Source organism: Mobula birostris, chromosome 8 (assembly GCF_030028105.1).
Source record: "Mobula birostris isolate sMobBir1 chromosome 8, sMobBir1.hap1, whole genome shotgun sequence".
NCBI classification, from domain to species: domain Eukaryota; kingdom Metazoa; phylum Chordata; class Chondrichthyes; order Myliobatiformes; family Myliobatidae; genus Mobula; species Mobula birostris.
The window spans coordinates 109,998,726-110,015,834 of NC_092377.1; the positions used below are offsets into that span (position 1 = coordinate 109,998,726).

Genomic DNA, 17,109 nt, shown 5'->3' on the forward strand with positions numbered 1-17,109 from the left:
CCTTAGATATAGGGTGCAAAATTGCTCACAATATTCCACTTGAGGGCTGACCAATGCCTTATAAAACCTCAGTAATACATCCTTCCTCATATATTCCAGTCCTTTCAAAAAGAATGCCAATATTGCATTTGCTTTCCTTGTCACTGCCTCAACCTGCCAGTTAATCTGAATGTGGACTCTCAGATCTATTTACACCTTCAAGTCTTGAATTCACTCTCCATTTAGAAAATGCTCTGCACATCTCTACACTGTGTTCCATCTGCTCTGCCAACGTGCCCAAGTTATTCTGCAGAATCCCTGCCTCAGCACCTCTCCCTACTCAATGGCAAAGGCCACAGTTTTATCTTCTTTTCTTAGTATGTCAAGTGTCTCCTTGGTCAGGGAACATGCAGAGACAGCAGGAGGCAAGTGAACGTCGGTAACCTCCAAGCTGCTGGAAATCTAGAGCAATGCACACACTAGAAGAGCTCAGCAAGTCAGGCGGCATCTATGGACAGCAATAAACAGTCGACGTTATGGGCCGAGACCCTTCATCAGGGCAGGCAACACACCACGGGCCAACAGTTGGGAAGCAAAATAATTTTAATTGCTTGCGTTCTAGCCAGCAGGATCGCTTTGAATGGGATCTTCTGGTACTGTATTCTATGAGAGAAAAGCACCTTTGAACACCATACAGTACATTGCATTTAACCTAATTATCTGCATTCCACGAAAGTAAACTGCAGCATTCTGATAGTGTAGTTTGTGATGCACTTTTACAAATTCAATGAATAAAATGTGTTTTGGCATAATAATAGTTTTGGGCTGGGCTTCACTCAGAACTCCGAGGTGAGATCAAGAGTGTTGTAGGTGCTGTCGTTCAGTGGATCTGAGTAGAATAGGTCAGACCCAGGCAGTGTTAATCCACCCATCACTCTGGGGCTGGGTCCATCTCCCAGCCTGGGACAATTACCAGTCTTAGAACTAAATTTGTACTGATGGCTTCAGTGATAGGCTCCTTGCACACACCAGTGTAGACAGCAGATGGTCCGGATTTCACTGGGCAGTTGTTTAGAGCAGTCACTGTAAGGTGGTTCCATCCAACTATGTAGTCCTCTCCCATACTCCATGTCATAAAGCATGACCCTCTTGCATATATGTGATGTTGTTTGGGAGTTTGATCAACCTGTCCTCTGCCCCTTCACTGTCACTTGAAGAATGTAATGCTGAGGCTTTATAAGGCATTGGTCAGACTGCACTTGGAGTATTGTGAGCAGTTTTGGGCCCCTTATCTAAGAAAAGATGTGTTGGGAGTGGGAGACGGTCCATCCAGAGGAGGTTCAGAAGAATGATCCCGGGAATGAAAGGGTTAATGCATGAGGAGTGTTTGAAGGCCGTGGGGCTGTACTCGCTGGAGTTTAAAAGAAAGAATGGGGTGGGGAGGTGGAAGAATCTCATTAAAACCCATCTAATATTGAAAGGCCTGGATAGAGAGAGGATGTTTCCTATAGTGGAGGAGTCTAGGACCAGCGGGCACAGCCTCAGAATAGAGTGACATCCATTTAGAACAGAGACGAGGAGGAATTTCTTTTGCCAGAGGACAGTGAATTGCCACAGGTGATTATGGAGGCCAAGTCACTGAGTATATTTAAAGTGGAGGTTGATAGCTTCTTGATTAGCAAGGGTGCCAAAGATTACAGGGAGAAGGCAGAAGTTGAGAAGGCAGGATTGAGAAGGATAATATATCAGCCATGACGGATAAGCAGAAATGACTTGATGGGCTGAATGGCCTAATTCTGTTCCTATATCTTATGGTGTTAAAGATAAAGATTAGCTTTGTTTGTCACAAGTACATCAAAACTTATGCATGCGATGCATCAAATGAAATCAGTAAGGATTGTGCTGGGTACTGCAACTCTCGTACGTCTTTGGACTGTGGGAGGAGACTGGTTCACCCAGAGGAAACACGGGTACAAGCAGCGGTGCGAATTGAATCCTGGACAGTGATCACTGACACTACGAAGTGACGCGCTCACGGTTACGCACCGTGTCGTGTGGCTGACGGTCAGTGAGGACGATGGGCTTTAGGGACTGGTTCTGTGCTGTATCTCTATTAAGTGAAGTAAAAATGTCCTCTCCACGTGTCCAGCAACTCCCTTTGATCCCACGCACACCAGGGACAATTTACAGCAGCAAACCTGTGTGCCTTTGGGACATGGGAAGAAACTGGAGCCCCCAGAGTAAGGTCATGCAGTCACGGGAGGGATGTGCAAACTCAGCTCTGACAGCATTCTTACAGATCACGTTAGGGAACTGAAACTCCAGAACATTCGGGATGGTTGACAGGTCATACAGAGAGTTAGTTATACCAAAGATCAGGACACGGGTCGATCGGGTGATCGTCAGGAGGGGAAAGGGGATAGGCAGCCACTGCAGAGTAATCCTGTAGTCGTTCCTCTCAACAACAGGTATATCCCTTTGGATACTGTGGTGGGGGGGGTGACTTAACAGAGGAAAGCCACAGCGCTCAGATCTTTGGCACTGAGCCTGTCTCTGCGACTTGGAAGGGAAAGGGAGGGAGAAGAGGTGTGCTGCAGTGATTGGGTGTTCATTGGTTAGGGGAACAAACAGGATGTTCTGTGGCTGAGAATTAGATTCCTGGATGGTATGTTGCCTTCCAAGTGCCTCGGTCAGGGCCGTCTTAGGTCGAGGCAATAACTTTCTTTAGTGGGAGGGTGAGCAGTCTGAAACCATGGTCCATTTTGGTACCAATGACATAGGCAGAAAGTGTGACGAGGTCCTGCAAGTTGATTTCAGGGAGTTAGGAGTTAAGTTAAAGGACAAAAGGACAAAACCTGCAGGGTGCTGATCTCAGGATTGCTATCCATGTAACATTCCAGTGAGGCTAAAATTTTAAAAAGTAATACATGGCTAAGGGGTTGGTGTGGGAAGGAGGGCTTCAGATTTTTGGATCATTGGGCTCTCTTCCAGGGAAGGTGGGACCTGTACAGAAGGGACAGTTTGCACCTGAACTGGAGCGGGACTGAAATCTTTGTAGGAAGGTTTGCTCGTGCTACTCTGTTTTAAACCAGAGTTGCAGGGGGTTGGGAACCAGAGTGCCAGGGCAGATAGTGGATTGGTAGTGGGGAAAGATGTTGTTAAGCAGACATATAAACAAACAAATTGAAAGGTTGAGCATGAAAGATGTTCTGAGTTGCATCTATTTCAATGAGAGGAGTATCGAAGGCAAGGTGAATGAGTTCAAAACATGGATCAGCATGTGGAATTATGACATTGTAGCCATTAGTGAGACTTGGATGCAGGGGGGGCAGGACTGGCTGCTCAGTACTCCAAGATTCAGTTGTTTTAGACATGTTAGAGCAGAAGTGATTTAAGGGGAAGATTAAAGGGCATTATACGTCAGGGAAAATGTCACAACAGTGCTGAGACAGGGCAGACAAGAGAGCTCATCTATAAGAGCAACTTGGGTGGAACTGAGGAATTCAAAGGGATGATTACATTAATGGGATTATATTATAGACCACCAAATATCCAGCAGGGTTTAAAGGAACAAATTTGTAGAGAGGTAGCAGACAGTTGCAAGGAAAATAAGGTGATAGCAGGTGATGTTAACTTTCCACATATTGACCGGGACTCCTCTACTATAAAAGGGCTGGATGAGATAGAGTTCATCAAATGTGTTTAGGAAAATTTCCTAAATCAATATGTAGAAGTCCCAAACGGAGAGACTATGATAATGGATCTCCTATTCAGACCCAGACAGGGCAGGTGACAGGAGTGTGAGTAGGGGAACACTTTGGATCTTGTGATCACAATTCCATTAGTTTCAAGATAATAATACCATAAGACAATAAGACATAGGAGCAGAATTAAGCCATTCAGCCCATTGAGTATGTTCTTCCATTCTATCATAGTTAATTTATTATCCCTCTCAACCCCATTCTCCCTCCTTTGCCCCGTAACCCTTGATGCCCTGACTAATCAACCTTCACTTTAAATATATCCAATAATTTGGCCTCCACAGTTGTCCATTGCTTTACATTTCAGAAATTCATCACCCTCTGGTTAAAGAAATTCCTCCTCATCTCTGTCCTAAAGGGACGTCCCTCTATTTCGAGTGTGTGCACGCTGGTCTAGATTTCCCCACTGTAGGAAACATCCTCTCCACATCCAGTCTATCTGGGCCTTCGATAGGTTTCAGTGAGATCCCCCTCTTTCTTTTAAGCTCCATTGAGTACAGGCCCAGAGCCATAAAAAGCTTCTCATATATTAAATCTTTCATTCCTTGTATTCGTCTTCCTTACCACCAACTCAACCTGTAAGTTAACCTTTAGGGAATCCTGCACAAGTACTCACAAGTCCCTTTGTACCTCTGATTTCTGAATTTGTTCTCCACTTAAGAAATAGTCTACGCCTTTGTACCTTCTACCAAAGTGCATGACCATACACTTCCCTACACTATATTCCATCTGCCAGTTCTTTGCCCGTTCTCGTCATCTGTCTAAATTCTCCTGCAGACTCCCTACTTCCTCAACGCCACCTCCACCTTTTTTCGGATCATCTGAAAACTTGGCCACAAAGCCATTAATTCCATCATTCAAATCATTGACATATAACATGAAAAGAAGCGGTCCCAACACCAACCCCTGTAGAACACCACTAGTCACCAGCAGCCAACCAGAATAGGTCCCCTTTATTCCCACTTTTTGCCTCATTTCAGTCAGCAAATTTTCTATCCATGCTATTATCTTTCATGTAATACCATGGGCTCTTGGAGATAATTACAGAGAAGGATAAGTTTAGTCCTGGGATTGAGGTTCTAAATTGCAGAAAGTCTAAATTAGATGGCATCGGAAAGGATCTATCAAGTATGGATTGGGATAGGTTGTTTTCTGGCAAAGGGCTGCTAGGTAATTAGGAGGCCTTGAAACATGAGAGAGCAGAGTTTGTATGTTCCTGTCAGAATAAGAGGCAAGGCTAAAAGGTTTAGGGGACCTTGGTCTTCAAGAGATTGCGAAGACCTGGTTAAGAAGAAGGAGTGCGTAGCAGGTATGATGCACCTGAGGAGTATAAATGAAAGAGAACGCTTAAGAGGGAAATCAGGAGAGATAAAAGAAGGTATGAGCTTGCTCTAGCAGGCAAGGTGAAGGAGAATCCAAAGGGCTTCTACAGATGTGTTAGAAATAGAAGGCTAGCAAGGGACAAAATTGATCTACTTGAAGATCAGCATTGACATCTATGCACAGAGCTGAAACAGTTGGGGGAGATCTTAATTAGATTTTTTTTGCCTTGGTGATACAAGGGCTGTCTACATGCATTTTAAATGCTGGACTCAGAGGATTGAGCAGTTTCTACGGGGGGGGGGGTGCAGGGAGGGGAGAAATTGTGGACATTTCATACCAGAAGTCTACAATTCCTTTCCCCCCACAAATGCTGCCCAGCCCCCTGAGGTCCTCCACCAGATTGTTTGTCCAGATTCCAACATCTGCGGTCTCTTGTGTCTCCTAAAAGTTGTGACAGTCTTTACCTGCACAACAGCCCAAGGATAACAGTTTGCTAAAGAGCCATTCTTTCCCTGCATCTATTTCTAACTATTGAGCCATAGAGGTGTACACTACGGATCCAGGCTATTCGTCCTGCAACATCCCTTCCGTCCACAATATCTGCAGCAATCCCATTTGCTCCCATTAGGTCTATAGTCAAAGTTCAAAGTGCTGTATATCTACAGAAGCCTGAAGGCACACACTCAGCGATTCAGAAACAGCTTCTTCCCCTCTGCCATCCAATTCCTGAATGGATGTTGAACCCATGAACACCACCTCAATACTTTCCATTTCTATTTTTGCACTACTTGCTTAATTTAACTATTTAATACATACACACAGACACACACACACACACACACACAGACACACACACACACAGACACACACACACACAGACACAGACACACACACACACACAGACACGCACACAGACACAGACACACACACACACACACACAGACACACACACACAGACACACACACACACGGACACAGACACACACACACACACACAGACACACACACAGACACACACACACATATACTGTAATCCTATTATTATGTACATAGACAACAAATTTCATGACATATGCCAATGATATTAAACCTGATTCTGATTCAGCACCATATACAACATTGAGACTAATTTTCTTGCAGGCATTCACAGTAGAACACAGAGGTACAATGGAATCAATGAAGAACTACACACCATAAAGACTGACAAACAACCAGTGTGTAAACTCTATCCTAATGCAAATGAAACTGATGACCAAAGGTCTTAATAAAGGAAGCAAGGAGAATTTATTTTAAGGTCTTTGGGAATTAGACTCCAGGATGAAATCTGCTCTCCCCAAAGACACTGCTGACTTGGAGCCTGAAATATCAACTCTCTATTCCTCTCCATAGATGCTGCCCGACCTGCCGAGTCCCTGCAGCATCTTGTGTGTGTTGTGCTGGATTTCCAGCATCTGCTGAACCGCTTGTGTAATTTACTGACCGCTGTTTTCTTTTGTTGCTGACACATGGGGAGGTTGGGTAACCACACCAGTAAATGAAACAGAGGTGTTATGTTTCCTGTTGCCCTGACTAGAGTTTAGATCGCAGCGTTGCCAGCCTGCTGAGCGGATCTTTCAGGGGATTGACACTGAAGCTTGTGAAGTGCCTGTGAGGTGAGTCCATTTAACTCCTGTCTCACTGCACTCTGTTCAGTGAAGGTCAAAACTAGGACACAGGGAGGGCTGCTGAAGCCATTGCAATAGACCAGCTCACTGTACGTAGAATGGGTAGCAGACTCCTATAGAAATCACTTTTGAAGATGAAAAGATGACCCACAAAATGGAAAAAATAATAGCAGGTCTGTTATATTAACAGTAGCAGTATAGAGTGACGATTTAAACCTAAACCAATTTGCGTTAGGTGACTGAATCTTGCAAAGTGTTTTGATTTGTTGGTAGTGGGAAGCAAATGAGATTATTATGGAGTGTGGACAAGGATCAAGTGCTGACAGTTTGTTCTAGAAATAAATGGTTACTGGGGAATTATCTTCATTCTTGAGCAAACTTGTATTGTGCACTTTTTCCTGAAACACTCCATATGGCTTGCCACGTCGGGTCCCAGTTTAACCTAAGTGCTGATTTACAGTTTAACCACCGAGACTGTGGCTGAAATAAATCACTACTTTCTTACTTTCTATATTCCAGAAACATTGTTTTTCAATCTACGTAGGGCATTGACTGGTCGGTAGAAAATATAGTTGTGTTTTTTTTATGGGTTTATGCTTGTCCTCAGTTTTGGTCTGAAATCCTATGTGTTAGTATTTGCTATGAACCATCTCAGTGGGCATGTTCTGCAATTTCATTGTCGGAGGATCGAACTCTAAAACAGAGCTAATTTATGCACACTTCTGAATTATTATATCTTCACTGCAGCCTCAGACAATACGGAGGTGGAGGAGGGATTAGTTTAGAGGAATTAAAGGCTCAAAGCTTTTCAGGGAGGAGGTTTCTCACCTTTAGACCAGAGCAGTTAAGATAAAGCCCCAAATGGGAAGGAGGATAAATAGGGATTCTATTGTCATTTAGAAATGCATACACGCATTAAGAAATGATACAATGTTTCTCCGGAGTGATATCACAGAAAACAGGACAGACCAAAGACTAACACTGACAGAACCACATAATTATAACACAGTGCATAATTTGATGAAGAACAGACCATGGGCACAGTAAAAAAAAAGTCTCAAAGTCCTGAGTTGATTGACTCCCAAGTCCCCGATAGCAGGCGGCAAAAGGGAGAAACTCCCTGCCATAAACCTCCAGGCACCGTCAACTTGCCGATACCTTGGAAGCAGCCGACCACAGCCGACACTGAGTCCATCCATCCGAAGACTTCGAGCTTCTGACCAGCCTCTCCGATACAGCCTCCCAAGCGCCTTCGACCTCTCCCCGGCAACTGAAACACGCAAAGCCGAGGATTTCGGGGACTTCAGCTCCGGAGATTCAGGTTACCACACAGTAGCAGCGACAGTGAAGCGGACATTTCAGAAGTTTTCCAGATGTTCCCCTTTGCTCTCACGTCTGTCTCAATCAAATCAGAATTGTGCACGGTCCCCTACTTGACAGATAACAGACATCATCACCGAAGTGGCTGCGCCACTTTCAATAAAATTGAAAGGGTACAGAGAAAGCTTATGAATATGTGGTTGGGACTTGAAGACCTGAGTTACAGGGACAGGTGGAATGCCGTAGGTCATTTTTTTTCTGCAGTTCATAGAAGAATGACGGGAGATTTGATCGAGATATACAAAATGATGAAGGGTATCGATAGGGTAAATGCAAGCAGGCTTTTTCCAATGTGGACCGGTGAGACCTAAACTCAAGGTCATAGGTTAAAGGTGAAAGATGAAATATTTAAGGAGAACTTGAGAGTGAAGGTCTTCACTCAGAGGATGTTGTGAGTGTGGAATGAGCTTCCATCAGAAGTGGTGGATGCAGGTTCAGCTGCAATATCTAAGAGAACTTTGGAAAAGTACATAGATGGGAGGGTATGGAGAACTTTGATCCAAGTGCAGGTCAATAGGAGTAGGCAAAATAACCGTTCGGCATGGACAAGATGGCTGAAGGACCCGCTTCTGAGCTGCAGTGCTCTGCAACGCTATCTATGTTGGAAGGTGGCAGGGAAGAGGGTACAGAAGGGTTTGAGCATAAGGATGAGAATATTAAAGGTGCGGTGTGACGTAATTGGGAGGCAGTGAGGTCAGGGAGGACAAAGGCTGACGGAGGAATCGTAAGTCTTTGAGACATGCTGTGTGCAGGTTGGCTTGGACAGAGGGGCAGACTTTGTGGAATTAAGATAGTGTAGAAGCAAGTGGCAGCACATCAGGCAACATCTAAGAGGCAAAGTTTGGGGTTGGGGTCCTACACTAGGACTTACACTGTTAGCTAAATGCACAATTACAAAGGCACCAGGTGTAAACAGCAGACCTAGAGACTGTAAAGGCAAAGATAAAGTCTTTAGGTTGGGCCAGGAGATGGTAACAGAGTGGATATCATACTGGATCCACAGCTTCAGGGTTCAAGATTCAATTTAATGTACCACATACTGTATACATTGAAACATACAATGGAAGGCATCATTTGTGTTAGCAACCAATGCACCTGAGGATGTGCTGGAGGCACCCCGCAAGTGTCACCACACATTCCAGCACCGACATAGCATGTTCACAGTGCTTAGTGAAATAACACAGAATGCAACAAAACAGAATACACCAAGCAACAAAACAACAGCAGTGAAACAAGCCTCATTCCTCCCTCCCACCACACACACACACAGCCTTCTAAGCCTAGGACAGGCCTCCAGTTTCTAGTGGACTTGGACTTCCACATCCCCAGTTGATACACAGAGATCCATAGACTCGGGGCTCTGACCAATGGGCCTTGACTTCCGGACTCATGTTTCGTCCTTTGGGCGTTGATTCTCGGCAATAACTCTAAGGACCCAGCAATCACTGAACACTAGGTCCCGAACGTGAATGAAAAAGCTTAAGGTCAAACTGGAGGTCAATGTTGCAAGTAGCACAGTTGAAAGTTACTCTAAGACTTACTAGAAGCCAGAGGATTTCTGATCATGATTCAATATTTATAATGGGTGAGTTATGAGGAACTACTGAAAAGTATTAAACTTTCCAGTCAAGAAAGAATGAATCTCCTTTTGTTCGTTTATCTGAATATTAAAAGCTAGCAACAGAAAAAAACTGCCTATCATCTTCCCCTGGAGTCCCCTCCTCCTTCCTTTTCTCCTATGGTCCACTCTCTTCTCCAATCAGATTCCTTCCTCTGCAGCACTGTATCTTTTCCACCACCTGACTTCACCGATCACCTTCTAGCCATCTTCCTTCCCCTCCACTACCTTTTTATCCTGGTGTCTTTCCCCTTCCTTTCCAGTCCTGAATAAAGGTCATGGCCTAGAACGCTGACTGTTTATTCATTTCCATGGATGCTACCTGACCTGCTGAGTTCCACTAGCATTCTGTATGTGTTGCTCTGGATTTGATTCAGCATTCTGCCTGTGTTCCTCTGGATTTACCCCAGCATTCTGTATGTGTTCCTCTGGATTTGATTCAGCATTTGGCATGTGTTGCTCTGGATTTGATTCAGCATTCTGCCTGTGTTGCTCTGGATTTGATTCAGCATTCTGCCCCCGCAGCATTCTGTATGTCTTGCTCTGGATTTGATTCAGCATTCTGCCTGTGTTCCTCTGGATTTACCCCAGCATTCTGTATGTGTTCCTCTGGATTTGATTCAGCATTCTGCCTGTGTTCCTCTGGATTTACCCTAGCATTCTGCATGCATTCCTCTGGATTTGATTCCGCATTCTGTATGTGTTCCTCTGGATTTGATTCAGTATTCTGCCTGTGTTCCTCTGGATTTACCCTAGCATTCTGCATGCGTTCCTCTGGATTTGATTCCGCATTCTGTATGTGTTCCTTTGGGTTTACTCCAGCATTCTGTATGTGTTGCTCTGGATTTGCTCCAGCATTCTGTATGTGTTCCTCTGGATTTGATTTAGCATTCTGCCTGTGTTGCTCTGAATTTGATTCAGCATTCTGCCTGTGTTCCTCTGGATTTACCCCAGCATTCTGTATGTGTTCCTCTGGATTTGATTCAGCATTTGGCATGTGTTGCTCTGGATTTGATTCAGCATTCTGCCTGTGTTGCTCTGGATTTGATTCAGCATTCTGCCCCCGCAGCATTCTGTATGTCTTGCTCTGGATTTGATTCAGCATTCTGCCTGTGTTCCTCTGGATTTACCCCAGCATTCTGTATGTGTTCCTCTGGATTTGATTCAGCATTCTGCCTGTGTTCCTCTGGATTTACCCTAGCATTCTGCATGCATTCCTCTGGATTTGATTCCGCATTCTGTATGTGTTCCTCTGGATTTGATTCAGTATTCTGCCTGTGTTCCTCTGGATTTACCCTAGCATTCTGCATGCGTTCCTCTGGATTTGATTCCGCATTCTGTATGTGTTCCTTTGGGTTTACTCCAGCATTCTGTATGTGTTGCTCTGGATTTGCTCCAGCATTCTGTATGTGTTCCTCTGGATTTGATTTAGCATTCTGCCTGTGTTGCTCTGAATTTGATTCAGCATTCTGCCTGTGTTCATCTGGATTTACCCCAGCATTCTGTATGTGTTCCTCTGGATTTGATTCAGCATTTGGCATGTGTTGCTCTGGATTTGATTCAACATTCTGCCTGTGTTGCTCTGGATTTGATTCAGCATTCTGTCCCCGCAGCATTCTGTATGTCTTGCTCTGGATTTGATTCAGCATTCTGCCTGTGTTGCTCTGAATTTACCCCAGCATTCTGTATGTGTTGTTCTGGATTTCCAGCATCTGCAGGCTTTCTCTTGTTTCGGATTTAACCAAAAGATATGGTATTTAAGAAAATGGATATAGGAATATGTACCAAAAAATGGTTTAAAAAAGTGAATTTGGAATGTTACCAGAAATAACATGTATTGTACATTTGAAATAACCATCCAAACAAGGTCATAATGCAAAGACACAAACTTTGGCTATGTTCAAAGTGCAATGAGGTGGTACGTTGTGGTATGTTTTATTGCTTGGGAATGGGTCGGACTTGGTGAATACAGTAGGTTTTTAATTTGCCGACTGATTGGAAGGTGAAGCACATTCAAGATTCCCAGCCTGAAGCGTGTGGGCTCTGGAATATGCGTTGGAAAACTCAATAACTCAGTCTCTGGAGGAGGAAGGATTTGTGGAAATACACTTCCAGTTGTAAAGATAAATGTAGAGCAGAACAAGGGAACCTGAAGAAGCAAGGCTCTTAGTTACGTGGCATCCAAACCAATGTACACACTGCATGTCTCAAAAGCATATGGTTAAACTTAAGATTATCTAAAGATTATCTTCAGCATCAATTGCAACCACATTTTGAGATAATAGAAATATCATCGACTAAATACTCCTGTTGTCTTTATTAAATATTCCTCTCACCATGTTGCGGAAACTGTAATAGGTGTACTAAGCTGTGGTGAAAAATCATGCAAGTCCTTGCAGATGCTGGAAATCTACAATAAGAACAGAAAATGTTGGAAAAAATTGGTGTCACTTGATTTCCCCGTCTGAATCAGTCATCCATCTATGATATTGTCCTAGCTTGGTTGCTCTTCCCCATTCTTCTCTCTGGGAATGAAGGACATGCTTTCCCTAACCTGCTGAATTTGCCCCCTCTGCATTTTGCAATTTCTATTTTCTTTTGTCTACATTCTCACTCTCTATCTGCTCCCATTCACTCATTTATCACACAGCTTTTTTTTCACATCTTATCCTCATGTCACCCCAATTTTACCCTCAGGTAGACATCCACCCATTCCCATTCTCCCTGTAGCTTAACAAGGTCCCCTGTCTTCTTCCCAGTTCCTCCCAGTCTTTGACCAGAAATGTTCAACCTGATTCCCGTTCTTTTTTAGGAGAAGTGATTGCATTTTATGTGAGGTCTAATCACATCTGGGAGTCCCACATTGCAGGTCATGAAGTCTTAGGGTCAAATAATATAGAAGCAGGTGCTTTGGCCAGCATCTCCTCACTGACAATCACTGTATACATGCATGAACCATAATTCTCATCACCTCCCCCTGATTCTAGCACTGAGCTACACCCCAGTGGCAATTTAAAGCGGCTAAATAAGCCCACCAACCTGCATGCCCTTGGTATGAGGACGGAAACTGATGAAATTATCAGTTGTTTGTTTGTGTAGGAGCTATATTGTTAGTCAACGCTCTCTCGCTTTACAACGTTATATCTTCTCAGAAGTACTTACTTTCCGACTTAAAGAGACTGATAAGCTTTATTTGTCACATATGCGTCAAAACGTTGAAACAATACGGTGAGATACGTCATTTGCGCCAATGACCAATGCAGTCTGAGGATGTGCTGGGGGGCAGCCCGCAAGTGTTGCCATGCCTCCGGCACCAACACAGCATGCTCATAACTCACTAACCCTAACCCGTATCACTTTGGAAACTGGAGCACCCAGAAGGAATGGATGCAGCCACATGGAGAACGTACCGCATTGATTGTCACTCAGGGACTTGCGCTGATATTATTCTTTGTGACCGTATGCGCTGTTGTAACTATATGTGTTGTGTGCTGTGTATAACTGCATGTGTTGTGTTTAGCACGTTGGCCCCAGAGGATTACTGTCTCATTTAGATGTTACATGTGTGTGGTTGAAGGAAAGTGAAACTGGAACTTGATCCTGAACTTGTACAAACTCCTTACACGCTGCGGTAGGAATTGAACCTGCAAAGTGTTATGCGAACTGGTATTGTGCTGTGCACTTATTGCAGGGCATCCCCTAAGCAAGAGATAATTCCTACACTTAATTGTGTTTAAAACTACTTGCATCTCTAATAGTCAGCCAAATCTTACTCGGAGCTTCAGAATTCAGAGCAACACAACACAAAGCAATAACACACAATACTACTGAAGACACGCTACTCTGGTGTGTAAGTACTGTATTGGTATTCCAAAAGCAAAATACTGCAGTTACTGGGAATCTGAAATAAAAATAGACTCCACCAAATCTGTTCACCACTGCCATTGCTTAAGCTCTGAAAATGTAAAGTCTTCATTCTTGCTTTCAAATTTAACTTCTTTCTTTTGTTGTTAATTCTCTGAGTCACAAGCTATTCTGACTTGAAAATATATCACTATTCCTTTATCATTGCAAACACCTAACCAATAACAATTTGGGAGTATCATCTTTAGGTTTTTGTTCATTAAAATGGGTTACTCCAGGTCAAAAATATTCTAAAAATTTAAAGTCTTCATCCTTGTTTTTACAGGTGCTATTTTATTATGTGCACCTATTCGTTAATACAAGTTTCTAATCAGCCAATCATGTGTCAGCAACTCAATGCATCAAAGCGTGCAGACATGGTCAAGAGGTTCAGTTGTCGTTCAGACCGAACATCAGAATAGGGAGGAAATGTGATCTAAGTGACTTTGACCATGGAATGATGGTTGGTGCAAAATGGAGGGCTTAGGTATCTCAGAAACTGCTGATCTCCTGGGATTTTCACACACAACAGTCTAGAGTTTACAGAGAACGGTGAAGAAGCAAAAGACATCCAGTGAGCAGCAGTTCAGTGGGTGAAAATGCCTTGTTAATGAGCGAGGTCAGAGGTGAATGGCCAGACTGGTTCAAACTGGCAGGAAGGTGACAGTAACTCAAATAAACACGCGTTACAATAGTGGTGTGTAGAAGAGCATCTCTGAACGCACAACATATTGAACCTTGAGGTACCTAATAAAGTAACCACTGAGCTTATGTTCCTCCAAAGCTGAAACCTCCAGGTCTGGGCAGTGTTATATGGCGTCAGTGAGAAGAGGATAATAAACCTCAAAGCTTCAGGTTGTTGACTTTCACTGCAGGATCAGAATTTAAGCTGTCAATAACTATTCCCAATTTTAAATGACATTCTTCAGCTTGAAACACTTGATGATCGACCACTGAGTACTTCCAGCACAAGGGGTTAGTCCCTGCTAACAGTGCCATTTGAAATACTTTAGATGCCTTAAATGCTTTGAAATTAAAACACTGTTAACACAGCTCTCAACTCAAAAACCACAACATAACATGTCATTGGAAAATTCAAACAACTGCCCTTTAGATGTTGTTTGGCCAAACCACCTTTGCCAACTTCTTGATCATCAGTCACATCATTGTATAAATATTACATGCAAAATTTTAAGTTTTTCTCATGTTTAGCTTTTCATCTGCTACAGTTTTTCTGGTTTTCTGTGAATGTCTGAATCAGGAAGTCAAGACATTTCTGGAGCTTATGATCTTGAGCTTTATAAAGCAAAATTATTTGTTATGATTATAATCAAATGGCTAAGATCCACTTCTATCATCTATTTTATAAAATTTCCTGTTCAAACATTGAAAGTTAAACCTTTCACCAGAGGGGAAATGAAAACTATTATCCTTGGAAGTGTTTGCTCGTTAATAGATTGATTCATTAATAACTTTCAAATCCAGCAGGATAAGTATCTGAAGAGAAATTGAGAAATTATAGACCTAGGGCTGAGTAGTGGAACCACATGGATGACTATTCTAATTGGCAGATGTCACTAAACTTTCTGATTATATGGCCAGATACACTTGTGAAAGTTACTCTGTGACTATAGAAGCCGGGAATGAGGAGAATCATAGCTTACTTGACAGCAGTAGCAAACAGCAACTCCTAAAGGCAACTGCCAAGACGTGTTGGAAGTGTTTAATGATTTATCTGCTGGATGTGTCAAACATTGGGACCAGAGAGGTTTGTTTTACAAGAACTTCATCTTGGGGATGGAAATAAAAATATAAACCTGCAGATGCTAGAAATCTGAAACAAAAATGTGCCCACCTTTGATCACATCAACAAGGAGCACTGCTTCAGGAAAGCAGCATGCACCATTAAGGACCCCCATCATCCAGGCCATGCTCGCTTCTCACTACTACCATCGGGCAGGAGGTTCAGGAGCCTTACTTCCCACATCACCAGCTTTGGAAACAGTTATTGCCCTTCAACCATCAGGCTCCTGATCTAGCCTGGATAACGTCACTCACCTCAGCACTGAATGATTCCTCAACTTATGGACTCACTTTCAAGGACCCTATGCTTATGTTCTCAATATTATTTTTATTTACAGTATTTATTTATTATTATAATTTTTTTGTATTTGCATAGTTTGTCTTCTTTTGTACATTGGTCATTTATTCGTCTTGGTTTTGGTGTAGCTTTTCATTGATTCCATTATATTTCTTTGTATGGCCACAAGAATATCCAAACTTTGATAATTAATTTACTTTGAACTCTGAGCTTTAAAAACTGAAAATGCTGGGAACATTCAACAGGTCATGAGGCATCTATGAAAAGAGTAGCAGATGTAATGTTGCACCTTGGAGGCTCTTTTTCACCCTGAAACATTAACTCTGCTTCTCTCTCCACAGCCTGATCAACTGAGTATTCTTCTTTGCTCATTGAATGAGTGTTGGAGGAAAGACACTTGGTTTAGTCCCACTTTGTCGAATTTTCCAGCACCTTGTAGCCTGACAAAAATCATTATCTTCAAATGCAGCCTTTTGGAGGCAGGTCCCAGTGATTCAGGCATATTGTTATAGAATTGTACAAGATGGGAACAAGCTATTTGGCCCAACTCACCCATGCTGACTAGTGACTCTTTTCTATATTAATTCCATCTCCCAAACAAGAAGAATTTTAAATGCAATACAAGAGATTCTGCAGATGCTGAAAATCCAGGGTAACACACACAAAATTCTGGAGGAACTCAGCAGGTCAGGTATCATCTGTGGAGAGGAATAAACAGTTGATAGTTCATGCAATAAAGTACAGGCCCTTCGGCCCATAATGTTGTGTTGACCTTTTAACCTAATTTAACTCTTCCCCTTATACTTTCCTCCAATCACTTTAAAATTACCAGTTCCACCCTGGGGAAAAAGTTTCTGGCTATCCATTTGATCTGTGCTTATTATCATCTTGTAAACTTCTATCAAGTCACCTCTCATCCTCCTTCTTTCCAAAGAGAAGAGCCCTAGCTCACTCAACCTTTCCTGAGAAGATATGTTCTCTAATCCAGGCAGCATCCTGGTAAATTCTCCTCTGCACCCTCTCTAAAGTTTAAACATCCTTCCTATGATGAGGCAACCAGAATGGAACACAATATTTCCAGTGCAGTCTAACCAGAGTTGTGCTGACCTGCAACATTACCTCACGGCTCTTAAACTCAATCCACCGACTAATGAAAGGCAATACATCATATGACTTCTTAACTATCCAATCAACTTACGCAGCAACTTTGAGGAATCTATGGACGTGTACCCCAAAATCTCTTTGCTCCTTCAAATCCCTCTGTTGCGAACTGAGAAATTAAAATTATTATAGAACAGAGAAATCTACAGCACACTACAGGTCCTTTGACCCACAATGTTGTGCCAATCATGTAACCTACTCTAGAAACTGCCTAGAATT

The 17,109-nt window shown here is 42.9% G+C and overlaps 1 protein-coding gene across 2 annotated transcripts in view; it reads left to right on the forward strand.

The window, feature by feature from the left end:
• The first annotated feature begins 6,635 nt into the window (after positions 1–6,635).
• The window catches only part of ccr6a (chemokine (C-C motif) receptor 6a), a 55,546-nt gene continuing 45,072 nt past the window's right edge, over positions 6,636–17,109 (forward strand). For both annotated transcript variants that reach the window (XM_072265953.1, XM_072265954.1), the window contains exon 1: positions 6,636–6,715. The gene's annotated coding sequence lies outside the window, so the exon portion shown is untranslated. The remainder of the gene's footprint in view (positions 6,716–17,109) is intronic.